The 19,980-nt window shown below is 33.5% G+C and overlaps 2 long non-coding RNA genes and 1 pseudogene across 2 annotated transcripts; 2 read left to right on the plus strand and 1 right to left on the minus strand.

Moving 5' to 3' along the window:
* Positions 1-3,510: 3,510 nt before the first annotated feature.
* LOC131064296 (plastidic ATP/ADP-transporter-like) lies at positions 3,511-4,208 on the plus strand (annotated as a pseudogene).
* Positions 4,209-6,066: 1,858 nt separating this feature from the next.
* LOC131064315 (uncharacterized) lies at positions 6,067-8,204 on the plus strand. The gene is made up of 3 exons (XR_009111237.2): positions 6,067-6,224; positions 6,314-6,391; positions 7,357-8,204. It is a non-coding gene; the product is annotated as an uncharacterized LOC131064315 (long non-coding RNA).
* Positions 7,146-9,541, minus strand: LOC131064314 (uncharacterized). Its single transcript, XR_009111235.2, has 2 exons — positions 9,045-9,541; positions 7,146-8,922 (listed from the first exon to the last, which is right to left on the minus strand). It is a non-coding gene; the product is annotated as an uncharacterized LOC131064314 (long non-coding RNA).
* Between the last annotated feature and the right edge of the window lie 10,439 nt (positions 9,542-19,980).

A 19,980-nucleotide genomic window follows, 5' to 3' on the forward strand; every position in this document is an offset into this window, starting at 1 on the left:
TGAATATTTTTGTTTTTATTTTTTTGTGATTGGTCCCTCTTATTTTTCCCAATGATTGTTTTCATTTTTCATGATAAATAAACAACAAATTGAAGAAAATTAATGATTTTCTATTCATTTTTATTAATGGAAGAAAGTTGGCATCATGCAATACCTAGTATTCTCAAAACAATTCACATGCCTTATCTGTGTTTCCACATTTTGTATACATGCTTTCTATTCAACTCCTTAATTCCTTCCCTCCCACAAATGATGTAGGTTTTCCACACTACATTTAGTGAACATGGGCACTTCTGGAGGATATTCTGAGGTACGTTTGTTTCAAACCCTACTTTTCTGCTATTATTGTCTTCCTCTATTTTGTCATTGGCTTTGTGTGGTCTATTAACAAACACAAATAAGCAACACTAGGTGACCTTACAGATAATTTCCTTCCAAATAACTGAGTAGATTAAGATGAAACAAATAGAAATATACCAAACATGTTTTCACGAATGTCTGTATCTCTTTTTCTACTCTAGACTTCTCCCAAGTTAATTGAAAGGCCTCTCTTGCAACCCTAAAATCCTTCGAAGCCTTAAGAAACTATTTTGATAGAGGAGCTTCAAATCCTGAAGTATCCCAAAATGACTTTTCAATTTTTTTGTAGGAAGGAAAGATTAATTTTTTTGTCTAATTTTCCTTCAGAACCATAAGTTTAGGGTTTAGAAACAATTTTGATAGAAGAGCTTCAAACCCATAGGTATCTTAAAATGGCTTTCCAAATTTTTTGGAGGAAGGAAACATGAAATTTGTGTCTAATTTGTGTCTAATTCCACACATCGAGGCACAATAAGCTCTAAATATTGTCTTTTTATTATGCTAAATTGTCTTAAGGTTTCTTATATTAATGCATTAATGAAGACTATATATTCCATAACCATATATTAGCTACTACCCTACAAATTTTAAATTCATTTAAATTTTCAAATAGTTGTTTTATCTTTAAAGTCGTTTGATATACTATTCTACAATTAACTCAATCTACAAAATTCTACCACTTTCTTTCTATTTTGCTTTAATTATTTTTTTTAAAATTATTTGAAACAAATTCGAATAATAGCTAGTAGTGATATAAAACTTGACACATCAAACATATGCCAAATTATAATAGAAACATCATGAATTAATCATTGCTTTATCAATGTTTCTATGTCCATTCAAATCTATGTTTGTTAGTTCTTGCTTGCAGGAAACTATAGCAGAGGCAACGATGCTTATATTGTTATTAATCCATTTACATTCAACTAATCAAAGTGCCAAAATTCTTTGCATAAATTTTTTTCTGAATATTTGTTAGGTACAAGTTGCATATTTTCTATGCAAAATATTGATTCTAAATATTTTGGCAGTATTTCATTGGCCGCATGGAAGATGGTTGCCAGAAGGGTTCCCAAATACCAATGAAAGAGAATGCACATAAAACTATGTCTATGTCAGTGTATTGCACGTCATTATTAGTATGGCTGGCAACAATGGAATAACGGGGATTTTCAAGAACAAGATGGCATTCGTTCACCTAGCCACATGTCTTGTGTGTGCTTCCATATTTTTCATACTTGTCTCGATGAGGTGAACACTGAAGAAATAGGGAGTAATGTACCTCACTCATTCATCGTCCATTAATTCATTCAAATATTCTAACCCAAGTCTTTGTCTCTACCACTCTACAATGCCAAATACTCCATTGACTCCCCTAGTAAAATCTAAAATTCAAGGTAAATTTTGCTCACGTTTCTACCATTTTATTTTATCTAAGTTTCATGCATTCAAAAATAATGAAGATTTTACATTTTCTTTGTATCATTTTCTGTTAATTTTTGTGTTTTTGTTGAATTTTAATTATTGGTCGGGTTTTTCTTGTGCCTTCATTGTGGTGAATGTCTGGATCTGGTCTTTACAATGTTTTTGGTAAAATAAATTATATAACAATAGAAACCACATTACAATCACCCTTCCCTCTTTATTTGAGTGCACCTGATGGATTGCTCGCGTGGTTCAAACTGGGGCCTCATTTTCACTATGATGATAGGTAAAAAAAAAATTCCTTCTCTTCCACAATGTCTTGAGCCTGTAAATACCCTGCACCCTTCATTTTCTATGCCAATACTTCCAACCTGCATATGCACAGCTGAGGATATTGGCAAAGATTGTTAATTTTAGCTTTATGCCTACCAACTCCATTTATTTAAAAGCTTCTAAAGATTTTACAAAAAAAACATTTTGTGCATATCGAACAATCATTAAATTCCATGAGAGATGCCTCTCCAAGGTTTCTCTTGTTATACAGTTCACATACCACGTGTAAGCTTCTGCATCCACACGCACATTTCTAAGAAGAACTTTTTAAATAGTTTGTTTACACCTCTTTGAGACATTTTGTCAAACAGTTTGCTTGACTTGTCTATGCTCCACAGTATGGCGCAACCCCATTTGCATTTTTGGGGGATTTTGTCAAACAATTTGTTTACATCTCTTTGAGAATTTTGTCAAACAGTTCGCCTGACTTGTCTATACTCCATAGTATGGCACAACCCCTTTTGCATTTCTAAGGGATTTTGTCAAACAATTTAGGTGCTTAGTCTATGATTTCATATTTTGTACACATGTCTAATCTGGCACTTGCAGTTACAACATCTGACAAATACTTATGTGAGAGCAGAGTATTCAGAGCCATGATAAGGATCGAGCTATGTCTGCCTCAGTTTGAATGTAGTTGCGATTGATTTCCCTCACTGAAAAACATCCTGATAAAGCCATTATAAGTTCAACATGTTAAAGCTTTACTACAACTAACGACTTAGATTGGTACAGGGGGTTGTACAAGCTCATCCTTATTCTTATTATCTAATTACTGATATATTCATTAATAACATGCTTAATTTTATTGCATTCTTCTTCTCATTTTCATTTTCATTCTATAATGACTAGAAACCACTGTTTAATCCTCCAATACCATCTTCCAATGCACATGTCGGGTTCTATTATTTCTAATGTCAAGTAGTGTAGAAAGTTGATCTACCTACCTACCTTGAAACTTGTAGTTCCAGGTGAACCATGGTTACACTTGTGCTCACACCCTTTATGGTCCTTAGTTACTCATGGCCTTGCACGACCCAACTTCTCTACTTGTACTAGCACTTTGGTTTTTCCTGATAAATCTAAAATAAACTTCAATGAAAATTTGTATGAAAAATAAACATCAAAAAGTTTTTTCATAAAATTTCTCATGCTCTTTGCTTTCTAATTTATACAGTAGAATAGCACCCTATCTTTGATTACTTGAGGACCACAACATCAAGCCATTAGCTCATAAATACTTTTTAAGCAAAGATTGTCTACTTCATTTTTGGGACATTTTTTGGCAATATGATTTTAGATATTTTGTGTTTCCAACAATTTCCATGTCCAAATGAGTACTCTGTCTTCATGGGAGACTTTTCAACATGTACAGGAATCACCACCTTCTCAATGATGTTGCTAAGCAGAGTTATATTTTCCAAGTATGTGTGGGGAGTAGCAGCTACCATTACACCAATGGTGCTACTTGCCACAGGAGTAGCCTTCTTTGGTCTTATAATCTGTGGGAAGCCACTTGCTCCTATATTGGGTAAAGTTACTTTGACACCTCTTTTGGTAGCATTGTATGTTGGGGCTCTCTAAAATATTCTCAGCAAGAGTACTAAGTACAACTTGTTTGATCCTTACAAAGAGATGGCCTATATTCCTTTTGAATCAATGAGGATACTACGGTAAATCGGTTATCTTCAAATTACAAAGCTTTGTGTGTTTACTATTTGCATTTTCATTTTTTGGGTTTACAATGAAGTATACAATCATATAGTAGGATGTATTATCATAACAATAGCACCAAATATTTGAAATGTTGGCCTCTAGAATCCATTAATTTTTGTTCCTTATCTTATGACTTTAATTACTATATCAATCCTCTGCTTATAGATAAAGAGCAAGACTACAATAGATGTTGTTTGTACAATCCCCTTGGAAAATCTGGAGGTGCACTGATTCAGCAATTTCTAATTTTAACCTTTAGTTCCCTTGCCAACTCTACTCCCTCCCTTGGTGGCATATTGTTGGTCATAGTGTTGGCATGGTTAGCAGTTGCAAGATCATTGGACAGTCAGTTCACTCCATTGGTCAAGAGTTGAGAGGTCGATACCTAAAATACAATATTGCAAAAAGGGTTTTGTACAGGTACATAGATATGTTTTGATCTTTAATCCTATTTGGTCTATATACATAATTGTAGGGGTAAATTTATAACCGATCTAAATAGACATCTAACAGTTTCAAAAATATAAATATGTTTCTTTTTGCCTTGTTTTCTTCTTCTATTATTGTTTTCGATGGAGTTTTCTCCTCTATTGTACTTATGTTGGCTTTCTTCTTCCATGATTAATAGTTAGGCTAGTATCAACACTCCTTTCCTTTTCATGAGTGTGAGGCGAAACTATGGTGACTACTCACTATAGGGCCATTGGATAGAATACAAGAGTCTCTATTCCATAGAGTTGTAAGATAATTCATTTTGTTAGGTTCGGTATGGTGTAGATTCCAATCAGGATTGTTATCATTGTAGCTCTCAATAATATGTATTCTTTGTAGGTGCAGATTTTGAGAAATACAATGATAGTTTATTTATATGAATGAGGTGTTTAGTTTCATGTATTCAATATTGCACGGCAAAAAAAAATGCTTTGATGTATTTCATTGATTGTAATTTGTAATCTATCTTCATTGTCTTTAATGTTGTGAAATATTAGATATAAAAGGCACTTTTACAATGCACAATTATGTTGTCATTTATTTAATGTTAACTTAATATTCATTAGCAAGCAGAATAATACAGTATGATATTGCTATTATACAAAGTCATGTAGGTCAATGTTAAAAATTATGTGCCAAATGCACAAAAAAATCACACAACACCAATACTCCAGACTCAGCTAGCAGTGCTTTGACTTACAAGGATGTCTATTTTCATGTATACACAAACACATCATGCAACAATACCAGAATTATTTTTACAGCCTCTAGTAGGAGCTTCGCTGCTTGCAACTCTTATTTCTTATGCTTCTTTCATTTACCTTTTTCTTTGATGAGTTATAACTATATCTAAATTAATTATAGAGCAACACTCTTCTCGAGGAAATATTATTTGCGGTGTGTGAGTAAATACAAAAAAAATGTATCATATCGATCAAAGCTTAACCATATATTGAGTTTTTTTCAATGTTTTGTCTCTTGTGATATCTGCAGTCCTAAATCTCTGTTTTTTTTCATTTGTTTATATAGAAAAGAATGGACAGTCAAATCCATCTAAAGAAATACAAGAGAGAGAAATCCACAACCATGAATCACATGACCTAGATGCTACTATTGATGAAAACACTACTCCTAAAGAAATACAAGAGAGAGAATTCCACAACCATGAATCACATGACCTAGATGCTACTATTGATGAAAACACTACTCCTGAAAATGTGAAAAGACCAAGTATTCTCCAGAGAATTAAGGAGGAGATCCAAGCTCTCTTTCAAACTATATTTTCAAAGAAAAAATCAAATCCATATGAAGAGTTGGCCAAACAGTGGTAATCTTATCCAAGTTTTTATGTGATTCCTGACAGTGTAATGAATATGGAATTTATTTATTTGAATTATTTGTTTTTTTTGCTACCCTAATGAGCTTTTGGGCGAGTTATTAGGGATATTTGATTTCTTCCTTCCTAAAATGAATGTTTACTTTTTTAGGTCTCATGGTATTTGTAAATCAATATGTTTATCTGAAAATAACATTTTAAAACAAGCAATTGATTGGAATGGACTTATAAAATGCTATTTTGACTCCATCTTGTTCTTTCAACTCTTACTAAGCAAATTAGCATAGCATGAAATTCAATGATTGTTTTGTTTTCTTGATTATTGTTCTAGTTTTATTTCTATATCTCTTGTTTTCTTGATTATTGTTCTAGTTTTATTTCTATTTGTTCTATATACTAGATTATTTTTCTTGTTTTATTTCTGTTTTAAATAACTAAACAATACATACAAAATATTACAATCCATGCCATAAAAATTAGCTCACCTGAAGACAGTCAGAACATTGATGGAAGTGAGTTGGCCAACTCTAAAATTTTTACAATAACTGACAACATTATCAGTGTAGGTTCATCTATCATCTCTCATATGCATGTTGTCATAATAATGAAGGCTATAGCGGATTTTATTGTTTGAGAAAATTTAATGTGCAGGAGATGACTACATCGTGTTACACAATGGGTGCTCGCAAATGTAAGGAATCTCACATGCGGTCCAGGCCATGGTATAAGGTAGCTTTTGATGCTTGTGAATCATTTTTTGGGGGGGTATTTTCTTAATTTGATTTATCAAAAATTAAATAATTTTTGGGTGTTGGTTTCTTTTGTTCTCAATCATTTATGTTGATCCATATTCTCTACCTAAGAGCTCAGAGAATTCATTTTTGTAGTTTATTTTCTTATGTAAATGTTTATTGTGTTCCAAAGCACCATCTCTATAATAATAGAAAAGGTTTTGAGTTGACAAAATTTTAAGCCTCATCTCAATAGCATATAATATTATCTAAACCGAACATCTACAAAGGAGTTTATAAATTGAAAAAACAATCACCTTTTTAATTAGATAAAGATTTTTGAAAGGAGTTATAATTTGTAAAAGAATTTCAAAAGAGCACCAGTATCATATTCAATTAATTGTAAAAAACTTTATAATTAAAATATATTTTTGAGTTTGTAGACATACCTACTTTAAACATCTTGTGTTATAATCTCTTCTAGTGATAGTGTCTACATAATATTAAGAAGAGTATATTCAGCCGTCAAGTATTCATAGTTACTGTTAGAGTCTTACTACGTAAAACTGAGGTGATTTTCTCTTGCTATGTGGAATATTTCCCAACTCACTGGGATCATTCATCAGTGATTACTTGTACATGATCCTTATTGGAAACTTGTACAACAACTAAAATTGAACTCAAGCAAGTTATAGACAGATTTTTGTTTGAACATGAGCCTTGCCAACTGCACACAAAAAAAGGAAGTAGAATGACAATTAATATCAGAGCTCTATTCAATTTTGAGCCAAGTAACTTTCATAGCCCAGAATCAATTATTTATAACAAGGTAATAAGAGTCACTGTATATTAGTATAACAGAGCAAAATGCTTAAGATTACCAATGAAAGAGTTACAATATAGAACAGCTTTTTGTACTTTTAAATTTCAACCGTACTCATCATTTTCAACTGTCGACTACAGATACAAACGTCAAAGGAATTGTTCACAGCAACAATTGCAGGAGATTAAGTAATTGATCAAGAAACAGTAGCAGAGCCTCCGTTCTGTTGATTCAGTAGTTGCCTGCTCATGAAACACACCATCTGTTTGATCATGAAGATCTCCAGCTGTATAGCTTGCTCATGAAGACCTTCAATTGTATGCCATTTCGAAATTGTATGACACTGTTTCCTATACCGCATCTTGTACCCACATCAATATTTATCACATACTTCTTAACCTAAATAGATTACAAATATACAATATTTTGTAAGGCTCATGAATATTATCAATGTAATTGTTTATTCAATTTTTGTCTAGCGATTCATTTTAAAATTTGCTCTAACTGTAATGTATTCCTGAAAGTAGTTGTATGCACATTTCTATTTACTATGTCTCCTGCTGTTGTATTCTCCTATATTACTCATTAACATAATACTGCAGTTATTCTAATGCTTATTTATAGGTGTCTACTTACTTACTAATAGGTGTCTGCTTACCTGGTTACATGCAGTGATTGAACATGTAATGAGCATGTAATGAGCCACTTCCATCTAGCCTGAACACTGATACACCACAGCATGAGATGAGTAGATAGTTTCCCCACACGTGTTTTGTAATGTTATTGTATTTTTATGTACTCCAATTTCTTGCAAACTACATAATGTGCAGATTATATTTACTGTGTCTCTTGCTATTGTATTCTCCTGTGTTACTTATTGAGAGTTATCTACCTAAAATTTAACGTGCACCAACATTAGTATAGTCACGGTACTTGACTCTACATATGTTTTGGCTCTACGGATTTTAAACATGAAAAAAAAGATAAAGGTAGCACTAGAATCATCTAGATCATGAACAAAACTCCCATGAATTCGTAGTGGATAGCATTCCACACTCATTCTCCTATTACAAACGTGTTTAAGATAAGTAGAGCTAGAGCATAGTTTGAGGGTGTCATAGAGGTTTATAGAAGAAAAGGATGAGCTCAAAAATATACAGCTTTTAAGAACATCAGAATCTGTATTTTTCTCGTTTAGAAAAAGAGCAGTGTGCTAAGTTTTGATAGCATTCTCCAAATAATAAGGCACGAAAAGACTTGATGCAAAGGAGTTGCTGAGGGCTAGTATGGCTCTTGTGATATCTGAGTCTCACACATGCATAGTTTGTCATATGCAGATATGCAGGAAGAGTCCGGTGAAGAAAAAGTGCAGATAGTCCACCGCAAAATATGACCAGTTGTGTGAAAGAAAAAGTCCAGATAGTCCACTGCAAGCTATGACCACTGGTTCTTTGTCTGCACAATGACAAGTGAAAAATCTATAATTTGAGACCATCTTCTTCTGTGGCAGGTGTAGCAGCTAGAATGGAGGAAAGTCAAAATAGTATTGCAAAAACTATAACCATCTCTGCACAAAACTTGTAGGAACCACGGCAAGCATTGAACAACTTTGATAGAAAACACATAACATAAAGACCAATCTGTCATCCCGGCAAAAGGCAAGGACTCTAGCTGCGTACAGATTCCCAAAAAGAAAAGTACAGATTCTGCACAAATTGAGTTGCGCTGTCAATGATGCGGATTAGAAAAATGGACAGAGTTTGCAAGAAAAATATCACAAAACCTTACCATAGGAGAACTTGTAAGAAAAATATCACAAAAACCTTACCAAAACAGAACTTTTCTTCTTCTTTACTTCTTTTTCTTCTGAACAACATTAATTATTTGTTGGAGTCTGCGTATTTTCATCTGAAAGTGAAGCTCTGATTGTGTTTGGAAGAATTACTTGTTTACCCGGCCTCAAAAACTATATAAATTAAATCTCATTGATAGATATTTTTTATCCATCTTAAATTCAACTAGATCAGATTATCAAAACCATGCACAGATCTAAACTATTCTATCGATACCTCTAAGAAATTCGAACCTTAAAACTGAAACTGCTAAACAAGTAAACCTCCTGCATCAAAATTTGGTCACAACTAAAGCTTCTCTTTCATATGAGAATATGTGGAGACCCCAACAAATAATTTATGTATAGAAGAAGCGAAACAAGGATGCTTCTCTTTCATATGAGAATATATGGAGACCCCAACAAATAATTTATGTATAGAAGAAGCGAAACAAGGATGATCATGAAAAAAAAAAACACCAGATGGAAATGATGATCACCTCCCATGAATGTAATTGCTCACTAAAAATCGTGTATATATAGAAACCTAAAATTACAATTCTCTGTTACTTGTAATGTATCACCAAATTTCCTCAAATCTTCGAACTTTAGGTATATATCAAATTCCAACCTTTATGTCTCCTCTCCTTGAAAGGAAAGTCTGGGATGAATAAAGATCAACTGGTTACAATCTTTGCACTGTAAAAAGATAAAAGACTCTAATAATATACAACCTAGTTTTAACAGCACCCACAAAATAGTAATATATTATCCAGCAGAAATAAATTTTCACATGCCTTCGATCATAATCAAATACAGGGTTTCGTAGGGCCTACGTCACGTGCAAGACCAAGACCTTAGCATCTTTCTATAACAACAAAATCATTAGTGATTGCCCACTTGGATTTCTTTATATTTGTCATAATCCAAAGAGATCAAATTTTACTTGTCTTTGGTTGATGCTCAATCTCTCATTGGCCATTCCTAGATTTCAGCAATCCTATGAGGCTTTCTATTCGTAACTCATGAGAGATTATTATTCAATGGATATTATTGTTCATGTCTTTACCTAGTCATCATTTTGTCATCGTATTGTGTGTAACAGTGTATTATGTGCCTTGGCTAAGCTTCATCTCTATTATCAAGGGTGATCTTTGTGTTTTTCGTCTTTTGTTTAATCTTTACATGCTTCATTTCTATTTGTTTATATTGTCTAAGGAATTTATGTGTTGTTTTTAAGTTTTTATTTTCTAGATCTAAGGTTGATTATATTACATTCTATCAAGTACCTCACATTCATCATCTTAGAATTGCCGAGTCTTTTATATCCAAGAAGCTATAACAATCATAACGTATGATTAAGCTCTAAAGTATTTAACGTCATGTTTTAATGTATCTTTGTCAAATGTTTTAAAATCTAGCTTGACTATTGCCTCCCACAAAGCTAAAATTTTGATGCAAGATGAGAGGGAAATGGAAATTTAAGATTGAATTTGTCAATGCTTTGTGTTTGTTTTAAAAACCTATTGGATGTAAGTCTCATTTGCTTTTAGAGTTTAGTAGGAGTGCTCAAGTTGAAGTATCAAAGATGAAAAGTCCAATAAAGCACATGCATTGTGAAAACCTAGCGATTTTTTTCTCTTTTATAAACATAAATATAGGACTTATGAAAGAGCTCTAACCTAATTTTACAAAGAGAAAAGTAAAATGAGAACAAAGTACAGCCAAACAACAAGGATAACACATTGACAAATTTTCAAATACATTAAAGGAAAGAGTTGAGCATAAGAAACAACTTCAAGAAATGAGCAAGAAACAACATAAAGAAATATAAACTCGTGCCATCTCAATATAAAATGCTTTAAAGAACTCTAGAATTTCCCTTTTTCCATCATTAAAAACTTTGTAGTGTCTTTTCATCCTAGCTGAACGTCCATCTTTAAAGGCAAAAATGTTCTCAAAAAAATCCTTAGGGTGATTCATATGGGTCACATTCTTCCTCATTTTCTTTATATCCATCTTAGGAGATGACTTGTCCAATGATGGTTGGAGTCATTTGCATAGTCAATATGATGTGTATTATTTGTCTTGTTGCCAATAATTAAATCACTACAACTCACCTCTATGAATACTTACCAAGTCTTACCTCAAACAATAAAATATTATTGTGGCTGCAATCATATATTAACCAAGAAACCAAAGGCAGAGTGGCTAGCCATTATAAAATTTGACACTTAACTATGAACTCCTCAAGTAATATATTGCATCAAGTCACCCAATTAATAGGAATAGTTAATTGAAGAAGGTGATAACTTACCAAAATTTGTATATCCACATAATCTAGAAAATAATCATTATTTCCTAGAAATAGTTACTAAATCAAATGTAATGAATTGACCAACAAAATGAAATATATATTTTAGGATCTCCTCATCTTAATATTCCAACAGTGAACACAAAAAAATTACTATGCCAAATCTTTTTTGTTGCATCTCTCTTTAGCATAAAAGCGTGAATCCCACCTCTCAAGTGAAAACCTAGATTTACCAAGAAACCAAAATTCAAATACATTCTCAATCACCTCAAAAAGAGTTAAAAAAGAGGATATTTTCAATACCCGTGATTTCAAAATATTTATGAAGAGATCATTTTTTTGGCATGTTTGGCATAAATAATGAAGATGAGATGATGGTGGATGACTGTACCGGTAGAGGAAGATGACATGATCAGTTATTTATATTGTCATTGATGTCAACCAGGTTCAACTGATGTTTAATGATGTTTACAGTTGGTTTTTGTTGATTGATTTGTTGGCTAAGTGATTTGGTCTACTGGAGTAAGAGTTTGACAGTTTGACAGAGGTTACTGACAAAACTGCAAATTAGGACCTTAACTAGTAAAGAAAATATGTTTTGATGGAATCGGGTGATTGGCGATGTTTGGTGACTTGTGGTTTGATACATAAGCTTTTATGATGGATTTGAGCATGTAACCAAAACCACATCCTATGATGGTTACCGGAAGGAATGTTTTGAATTTCTGATGAAGTTTTGCTAAGATTTAAGAAGGGTTTAAGGACCGGTAAAGAATTCTCTTAACCGGTAATGATTTTTGGTTTAGCAGTGTTCTACATCAATTCCACATGTTGATGATAACACGACACAAACCACGTGATGAGTTTGAAAGATGTTTTGGCATGTTTGGAGAATGAATTTCTTGGGAATGTGCAAAGTGCTTAGCAGAATGTGCTAAGGGTTTGACTTTGTACCAGATTGACTTGTTGTGATGATTTATGATCATTCAACGGCCGATATTGATTTGTATTTGATTGTAATAATCTCTATGATGATCTGTAATGACTTGTAAACATCTATGATGATCTATGTAGTAAGTCTTAGGGATTTGATCCTGACCTAGTTGTAAAAGTTATTTATGTTAGCAAGGTTGATGTTTTGAAGTGTTGGTGATTTTGTGAAGTGTGAGAAGCTGAATTAGAGTGTGTGAGAAGATCTTCTAGAGATATGTAGACTTAGAATTTAATTAGATCTCATCAAGCAAGAAGTAGAGTGCTATACATAGATTATTCAATGTTATTCTCTAACAATTACAACAGCTAAAATCCCTTAACTGGGTAGGTCCTAACAGGCCTCACATTGTAAAATCCCCTAATAGGGTGACTCAATATCTGAGTTCTAAATCCTCTTGCGAGGTTGATCCTAACAAATCAAAACTTCTAATAGGGTTGAGCTAAATCCCTTAACTAGGTGACTTCTAACAGGGCATCATTGTAAGCTTTTAACCGGGCTTGGCTCCTAACAAGACGCATTCCAAAAGAGTCCAAAATATTTGTGGGTACCAATTCCCACCATGGTTTTTCCCTATTTGGGTTTCCATGTGAAAATCATGGTGTTCATGCGTGGTATGCTTTTCTTGTGATGTTCATGTTTTATTTCTAATAACTAGTAAAGATAGTTTATGTTTGTTTATTAGAGATCTTAAAGTGATTACCGGTATTGATGATTAGTTAATAGGTTTGTAACATTGTTTGTTGATCTAATATTGATTTGATGGTTGATCTGATTAATAAGCTGGCATAAGAGGAAATGATTATCAAGATTTGATAAGGAAATGTGTTATGAAGATTTGGTTTCAGTATTGAATGTTTTCAGGTTTGAGATAAGTTTGTTTTGGTGTTGAAAGTTTCAATTTTTGTTAATACTAATTCACCCCCCTCTCAGTATTAACCAAATCTTCTAGTTTTATCACATTTAATTTTTTCCTAACTCATAATTGCATTAACATTTGGCCTTTGATACAAAAAAAACTCACTATGAGAGAGTTCTTGAGTTGTAAAGTGTCTTTATTGACAATAGAGTTTCAAATCATAAGAGAGACACAGGTAGAATCACTTCAATCATCTTAGAGAAAATATTCTCACTTTATATACAAATATCATTTCATGGAATAGTAGTAATTTTTGGTAGAGCTTGTTGTTGTTTTTTTCCAACCCTCTATTAGTAGTAGATGAGACACAAATTGAACGTCTATGATGATGCCTTCAAATTTATATTTAAAACCAAATCTAAAGGGATAAGAAGAGGACTACAAATAGTGTGGTGTGTTATATTTTATTTAGGTTCTTCTCAATGGGTCAATAATTTTTCCTTAGTCCTCTATTATGTCTCACTGTCATGATGATCACTCAGAATAATAAAGTGAGTTTAAATTATATAAGTAGAATATTGAGGTATAACCATCCTACATGGGAGTTACCATTTTTTATTGTAGAAAGATGTAAATTACCATATTTATTGCACTTGGTGGTCACTTCTTATTAGTTATTTTTTCAACATCCTCCTTTTATTTGATCTCTATAAACGTGCTACCTAGATTTTATTTAATATCTCCTCATTATATCCTTTATGTTCCCTTGAGTAAAAAATAGTTGATTCTTTCTCATTTCTATTTTTTGGCATTTATCTCCTTTAGTCATTTTATTTTCTGCTAGTTTCATAAAAAAAATTAACATGGTATCAAAGTGCTTATATGATTTGTTGGTCAATAATAATTTTAATAATCTAGGAGTGTGGAGATGCTATTTTTTAAAGTATGTGAGTATGCTCTTCTATTGCATCATTAGATGATTTAGAGAATCAAAATGGTGGAGAAAATATTAATTTATATGGGGGTCATATTTTAATTTTTATATTATAGGTAAATGTAGAAGCACCATGGAGACATTTTCAATTCATCATTGAGTCTAGAGTAGACAAAAAATTTAAATCAATATTTTGTTTCATCCAAATTGGACACTTCGGGTGAGATTTGCAAAGGTTTAAAGCAAAAGATTTTCTACGAAGATCTAGGATCTAGGAATGATTTTTTATTAAAACATTCCAAGGCCAAATGGACTATTATATAGAATATAAAAGGCCCAAGGTGAGTGCAAGATCATGGTGGTCCAAAAAGTGGCAATTTGGAAAAGAAAAAAAGTGTTTTTCATTTTCCCAAAAACAAGAAATTTCACTTTGACTTTTTACTTGGGTCGAGTAAATGTACATGTTGCCATGGTGAGAACCAAAGCAGAATAGATATCACTTTTTAATGGATATCTATTTGTAATGGATATTTTATTGTTAAAATATATATCCATTAAAAGTGATGATCCATTAGAAACTAATATATAATATTGTAATGTGGGGAAATAGGGTTCACTAGCTTGTAAGGGTAGACTAGGAAGCTTAGGCCTATTTCTTCTTTAATTACTTTGATGGGGAGAGCGATGCATTTGGAGAAAGATATTCTTAGGAACAAGGTGAATTTAGTAGTCCCTCATGGGGGGCGGAGTTGAAAGGTGACTCTACAATTAGGAAGAGGGATGAAAAATAGGGTGACAAGATGACCTTTTTGTGAATACAATAAAATAGTGAATTGGAAAATTGATTTCACAATAAGATCTAGAAGAGAGGACTACAATCAACTTGTAAAATAAATATTAAAAAAAAATCAAAGGACTAGGACGCCTTGCTTGACCTACTCCCAACAGTTTTAGCTCCAACAAATTGCAAACTATAGATCTCCAAGTTTGATTGCTCTATACTTATTTTTGGGGGGTTTGTCACCTATTCCTACATACAAAATAGATGGAAAATGTTGGGTAGAAAGGGTTTTACCTAAGTCAAACCCTAATTTTGGAATTAACCTTGACATTTGAATTAAAATGTACTTGAAAGGAAATCATGTTGATATGTAGCAGAGGCTAGTCATGAGAATGAAAATATCTTATACCTTGATGATGTAAATTCTTATTTGAAGATGATCACAAATGTTGATGCAATATAATGACTCCATAAAAGACATTATTGCATGAAGATTGCTGAAGGTTTCCACAATGAAGAATATGGTGGGCTGAAATGCCTTGAATTCTTGAATTGGATTGCTTCCTTGTTCTATTCTTTTTTTCATTCATATTACCTAGAATGAGGGAGGATACCTTTATTATTTAGCTCTCCCAAGCATTTTGGGGTCCAAAACTTGGAGCAATCTGACACAAGAGAATATTTATCTCTTAACTAATTTGATGGTTAATTGGTCTAAATTTGGGCCCAAACACTAGGGAGAAAGGTGCCTTGATCAGCCCACTCCCTAGAGAGGGTCCCCCTAAGCGCCTTGCTCCATCCAATGTGGCCTCAAATTTGGACCTAAGGTCCAAAATGGGAAGGAGAAGCCGAAATGAGATGTGGAACTGAGTTGGCATGAATAGGAATAGATGCAAGAGGCCATACATAATAAAATAGGTCCTAGTTGAGCAAGAAATTGCATGGGGATGCAATTTACAATGCTGCATTTAGCTCCCACTTTAGTAGGAGTATGATCCTACACACATACTCAATGGAAATTAGAAGAAAGAGAAAGAGAAAGAGATAGGGGCATTGGAAAATATTACAAAGAGATAAGAATCACTAATTTCAAGGGAACAAGCCCCCAAACCAAGGATCCTAACTCATACAACCATGTGCAAGGGCACACAAACAAAAGCAACAACAAACAAAAAACAAAAAACACACAAAAGGGGTTAGTACTAAAAACAAAGAGTCCAAGTCAACTAGTTGCAGAGGCCTTAATAATTAAAATATCTAAACCACTAATATCACACTCAGAATGTTATTGCAAGAGCACAAGTGGTTTCCTAGAAAGAGAAAGAGAACAGTGAATGTTATTGCAAGACCACAAGTGGTTGCCAGGAAAGAGCAAGAGCACATATCAAAGATGAGACAAGATCCCATTGTCCAATCAACTAGAAACGTATGCTATGTGATCATAGAGGATAGAGAAGGTGATTATGGATTCCACAAGATAGCAAAGATGTTATGCTAGGCAATCCATGAAAGAGGAAGGAAGAGTGGAAAATAGTCTAGCAATTTGTGTTATGCTAGTTCCACTCATCCCAAGAGATTTTAGTGTAAAGAGAGAGTTGAATAGTCTATCAATTTTCATTATTCTAGTTAAACCATCCCAAGGATAACCAAGGAAAGCATTGTCTCCAAGGAAATCTACCAAGAATGGTGCAAAAGAATGACCAAGGAAAGCATTTTATCAAAGGAAATCTACAAAAAATGTTGTAAAAGGATAACCAAGAAAAGCATTGTCTCCAAGGAAATTTGGTAAAAATGGTGCAAAAGGATGACCAAGGAAAGCACTATCTCCAAGGAAATATGAAAAAAATGGTACAAAAGGATGACCAAGGAAAATATTGTCTCCAAGGAAATTTGCAAAAAAGGGTGCAAAAGGATAACCAAGGAAATACACTAAAAATGGTGCAAAAGGATGACCAAGGAAAGCATTGTCTCCAAGGAAATCCACAAAAAATTATGCAATGGGATAACCAAGGAAGCATTGTTTCCAATGAAAAGCACAATATAATACACAAGGAGGTCACATATATGTGCCCCTCCTTAAGATGGCAACATAGATATGTGGTGACATCTTAAGGAAAAGAAGAACAATGATACACACTTTCAATCATCAAGGAGATATCATTAATCAATAATGTACATGCCACCCTATCCAAAGAGGCATATCTCTTATGAGCCAAGGAAGAGAAAATTGTGAGATATCTAGAAACAAGTGTAAAGGTGTCCTCTTGAAGGATACACGAGAAGGGGAAGAGATAGTTTCTAAAATACATCAACCTCTATGAGGAGATCTTCAAACAAAATAACATCATTGACCAAAAGAAAGGAAGGAGAACAAGAATTCACACCTTCCTCCCATGGTAAAGGGATTATTCATGAAGGATAACACAAATTTTGGCTCCTTTTGAGGGATTTGTTTAAATAGACATGTTGGCAACAACAATGAAGGAAAACTAAGAGGGAGGGCGGTGAATCAGTTTTCATCGAATTAAATAGTTTAAGCATAATCTCATATTTTAATCAACTGCAACAAGAATAAAAATAAAGGCAATAACAGAAGCACACATAGCACCAATATTTTTGACGTGGAAAACCTTGTTAAGGGGAAAACCATGGTGGGAACCTACCCACAATAAGATGATACTCTACAGTAGTATGTGTACATAATACAATGGGGAATACACATGCATTCGGGCACACTATCTAGAGCTCACTTATCAAAATACAATAGGCTACAACCCTTAGGGACAGTCCACTACCTTACAATAATATTCAGACTACAATCTGGATTACATGAACTGCAAAGATAGCATCTGCTAATGCCTAATGACAGTTCTAGTTAAGCTCATTTGTCTACTCTGCAACAATCTCTACTCAATACACCATATCAAAGGATAAATTCACTTATGTGCACATACACCACTCTTTGATAATTTAGAAACCACATCGACACCCAAATTACATGAATATAATACCTATTTATACAAATCATCAACCCTAACTACAAGGTCGGCCAAACCCTCAACCCTTAATTACAAAATTACATCATACAATACATAAATCAACCACCAGACCAATAAAATGCCATATATTACATAGCATGGACCTAAATAAAATCTCCAAACACGCATTGCCACCGAAAATCTCGCCAAGATCAACCGCAACATGCTACACCACCAAAAATGTTGCATTACACAAAGAATATCACCTTATCAACAAAATCACCAATACCATGCATAATGATCAATGCGGACCTACAAATCAAATAGGATATGATTAGGAAACACCAACAAGCATATTAGAACCATCTACAATAGTTGCACCAACACCACTTAATCAAATCTCCATCGATCAACACGTTAACACTCAAGAACACTCATCAGCAGCAATTTGGACTAAAAAGATAACTTGTAGACCACCAAATAATGAACCATCTAAAATGTAGATACACATGAACATCCAAAACATTCTCCCAAATCTGCAACCAAAGATATGATCATACTGAAGCAAAATGGATCAAATACCAGACTCTATCAACCACAGAATAGAAAAGAATAGTCTTCATATCGGAATCCACAACTCAATCAAAGCATCACATAGAATCATGGAATTAATAAAGAATGAGGTAAATCTAGTTGATTCAGCATCCCAAATAGATAAACCAACCAGATCAATTCAATGCAATCATCAAAACACCAAACTAAGGAATATGTTGACATCAATGACAACAACATATCCTAGCAACAATAATATCCAGCAATTTGCCCCTTTGGTATTGATGCCAACATATGAATGTAAAAAAAAGTCAATGCAAACGAATGAATCAACACTAGAAAACTCCAACAAACTCCCCCTAAGATCATGCTCACAAATCTCCAAAGATAAGGCAGTTTTTCACATGCTTCTCTCTCCCTTTAACTGTTGGCAATTGACACTCAATTGGTTGGTTTCAATATGTTGTCATTGATGGAAACATGGAAACATGATTCGGATTCATATTTTGGTTACGTTTTGAATCGACAGGCACTTCACAGACACTTCACCAACACTGGCAGGTTGGATAGATTTCTTTGGTTACCGGCAATGCAGACTGACATAGGTTTACATTCAGGTTATTGGTATTGGAGGCCGACATCATTTGGGAGATTCAGCATCGGCAATTTTTTTGATATTCATGTATTTATGTTATTGAACTGACATGTATATTCATATTTTAATTATCTTTGTAAGTCGGCATAAGACATGATGATTTGTAAAGGGTATATAGGTCAGTTGATTAGATCATTTTTCAATATGGAAATATAGATGTGTGTGTACGGTTATGAAATGTAAAGGAGATGTGAAACATATGAGAGAGATCATGTATGTGAGGATATTTATGTAAGGGTTATTTTGGTAAGAGTTTAGGGTTTTAGACCAGAACTGTATTCAGGCATAGAAGATGATATCTTTGCAATTCAATCATTTCTCCATATTGTAGTCTGGATTTGTATGTAGTCAGTGAGGCTCCTTTTGTGATTGAGCAATGTCCTCTAGGTTGTAAGCCTTCCTACAAGTGCAGGCCCCTATATTTTGTAATATCTCTTCATATGGCTAGTGGATTGATATTGTGGGTCACAGATCCCACCATGGTTTTTCCTCTTTGAGTTTTTCCACATATAAATATCGGTGTTATGGTATTCATTTGTATGATTGGCTTATTGGTTGTTTTACTTATTTCAATTCTATATGTACCGGTATATCGGTTGGTGTATGCATGTTTTAATAAGAAAATTAATCATTCTGGTAGAACACTAGTTCACCCCCCCCCCCTCTCAATGTTCTTGGATTCCAACAATTGGTATCAAAGCCTTGTGCCTCGGAGGAAGTTTAAAATCTTGAGGAAGATCTTGAATCTGAAATCCATGGATATGAGTTTGGAGAAGAAGCTTGATGTGGCACTTGAAGATTATGATGTTGAAAGGATGAAGAACTTGAAGCTACAAGATGGATTGAATTCTTCTTAGGAATTCATTCTT

The sequence above is a fragment of the Cryptomeria japonica genome, chromosome 3 (assembly GCF_030272615.1).
Source record: "Cryptomeria japonica chromosome 3, Sugi_1.0, whole genome shotgun sequence".
In the NCBI taxonomy this organism is placed as follows: domain Eukaryota; kingdom Viridiplantae; phylum Streptophyta; class Pinopsida; order Cupressales; family Cupressaceae; genus Cryptomeria; species Cryptomeria japonica.